Source organism: Tachypleus tridentatus, chromosome 7 (assembly GCF_004210375.1).
Source record: "Tachypleus tridentatus isolate NWPU-2018 chromosome 7, ASM421037v1, whole genome shotgun sequence".
NCBI classification, from domain to species: domain Eukaryota; kingdom Metazoa; phylum Arthropoda; class Merostomata; order Xiphosura; family Limulidae; genus Tachypleus; species Tachypleus tridentatus.
In genome coordinates, this window is record NC_134831.1 from 90,895,138 (window position 1) to 90,898,399 (window position 3,262).

Here is a 3,262-nt window from a genome sequence, read left to right on the forward strand (position 1 = left end):
CACGGCGTTTATATTAGACACCTGGAGGTTGGAACCATCGAACTGTCTTTGCCAACAATTTACATCAGACATGCTATACTCGGTGTTTATATAGGATACCTACATTATAGATATGTAGAACGGTTTATATTACATTTGTAACTAGTATTCCATGCTATTCGTTCTGTTGCGTTCAGTTTCTGTAGTTGTTGTTAGTGTAAGTAGTTTGTACTAATGTTTATAGAAGTGTTTCTATTATCACAATAACTTTTCGAAATAATTCATTAAAGTATATATATATATATATACAGTGTAAACTAATGTTCTCCAACGTGTTACATTAATGTTTTATCATAATGAAGTCATGATATAAAATGGTTTATCCTGAAATGGTTTCTATAAATAAATGTTGTTAATTGTTTGTTTGTTTTTTTGAATTTCGCGCAAAGGTACACAAGGGCTGTGTGCGCTAGCCGTCCCTAATTTAGCATTGTAAGACTAGAGGGAAGGAAGCTAGTCAACATCACCCACCGCCAACTCTTGGGCTACTCTTTTACCAACGAATAGTGGGATTGACCGTCAAATTATAACGCCCCACGGCTGAAAGGGCGACCATGTTTGGTGCGACAGGAAATCGAACCCGCGACCCTTAAATTACGAGTCGAACGCCTTAACCCACCTGATTATGCCGGGCCAATCTTGTTAATACACGGTTTGTTTAGTTACTTATTTATATTACCTGCATATTTGCAGCATAGTACCGATAACTGTTACTAGATGGGACTACTATAATGTCGTAGAATAGTACTAATAAATGTTAATAGATAACACTACTATAAACTTAGAGGATTTTACTGGTAAATATTAACAGGTGGCAGTACTATTAATTATTTAATAATTATTTTATCTTTATTAACCGTTTGTTGTTACTTAATTAATGCGTGATTACATAGATATATTACTTAGTAGTGTAAAGGTTGTAAAATAAAAGTTTACAGTTAGTACATGACCTCAAGAACCAAGTAGATTAATGTTTAGCTTGTTTCATTTTATATTATATCTTTAAGTTATTATAAGGTTTTAAAAACTAATAACGATAGTTATTAAATTAGAAAAATAAATTGACATCGAGCTTGTAATTAATATTCAACGCAACAAAATATATTTTTGAAAATAAAAATTAACATACAGTGTTGTGTTTCACAGCTATCTATTTTATACCACATTCATAACACATATAGTGTTGCATTTCACAGTTATCTATTTTATACCACAGACATAACACATATAGTGTTGTTTTTCACAGTTATCTATTTTATACCACAGACATAACACATATAGTGTTATGTTTCACAGTTATCTATTTTATACCACAGACATAACACATATAGTGTTGTGTTTCACAGTTATCTATTTTATACCACAGACGTAACACATACAGTGTTGTTTTCTCACAGGTATCTCTTTTATACCACAGACGTAACACATATAGTGTTATGTTTTACAGTTATCTGTTTTGCACCACAGACGTAACACATATAGTGTTGTGTTTCACAGTTAGTTGTATTCACCACAGACGTAACACATATAGTATCGTGTTTCATAGTTATCTGTTTTACACCACAGACGTACAGACGATATTTTAGTCTGTACAGCCTTGACAAAATAATTATCTAAAAGCCCAGTGTTTTTATTACAAAAGTCCACACCAACAGATATATGATCGTACCAGCAAAACTGTAAGAAAACAGCCTATAAGCTGTAAAGTCAATATTTTTGTACCCATAGATTTGATATTCCACTTCTAAGACATAGTCGTTAGAACTGCTGTAAAACTAGTAAGCCTTACAGAGATTCATACGAAGACGTGGTTATTAAAACCAATATTGTGTTGCTGTAGTTGTCTGTATACGATGTTATTACTTTTAAATTAAAATTAACATAAATTTTAAAACAGTTTTCGATCACCCCAGTTGCTAAAATTGAGAAAAGTTATAGTTTTGAAGTATATAAGATTATAAGAAATGAAATTGATATTAATTAAAACATGTTTATTAAATTTAAATATGAAAAACAAGATATATAAAACTAAACAATTATAAACATGTTACAGACAGGTTTTAATAAATAGCGAACTGCTGTTGAATTCACACATATATCTACCTTTCCTATAAGTAATTCCTAGTTAAACATTGCTACAGGTTTATCCATCTGTTTAGCGGCATTAAGTTTACTTATTTGTTATAAATTACACGTAGAGCTACACGAGGACTATCTACGCCAGCCGTCCCTAATTTATCAGTAAAAGACTGGACAGAAGACAGTTAGTGTTGTAATTCCAGAAACATACCACTGTGCCACTAGGCGGCGCCACGCGTGCTGTCAAAACTGTTGTGTAAAAAATACAACAACACTGTATTCTCGTATAGTTTAGAACTGTTAATGTTAAAATATAAACTTTTTATTTGGATACAATAATTAGTAAGTTCTTTAACTTGTTTTATAATAAATTATTTTATAACTTATTAGAAACTAAATATTTTAAAACTGTTTAACTTGAAATATTTTTTTAAAGGATGTTAGCGTGTTACATATTTACAATATGAGGATAAGCTTGTTTTGGCTACCGCTATATGGAAGGTACAATTTGATAAGATCAAGTGATTCAGTGTTTAGGAGAATATATCGTGGACTGTTATATCAGACGGTCTCTAGTGTCAAGTTTATGAAACATTTCTCTCTCAGATCCTATTTCTAGACTCAACCACTGACTGTAGTTTTTAAACAATATTTGAGGTGATTCAACGAGACAAGGTTCAATAGATACCGATACACCTTTCGTTAACGTTGTGTGTTTTTATTACGGTTTGACATGTCCTAAGGATGAGTAATATTAATATGAAATTCCTAATATCAGATAAATCTTACTTATATGTGAATATGTCCGAATTATGAATGTTTAGTGCTTGTTTACAATCAAATGATTCAAAGACAACATTTCGTATTTACGAAGTAAAAGGTGTTTATTAAAGCCGTCATTAGTTAGAAACTCTATGTGTTTCGGCTTTCAAAAAAGATTACCAGATAGTTTCTAGTATTTTTTATTTTTTGCATGTCGTGGTGTCATGTTATTTATAAGTCACTTATAATAAATACAAATAATGAATAAATATAAAGATTTGCTGTCTTTTCATGTCTTTAATATTGCTTTATTAAATGTCATGTTTTCAATAATTATTGGACATTTAAAGCTGTAATATTTTGAAGTTGAGCTAAATTTGTA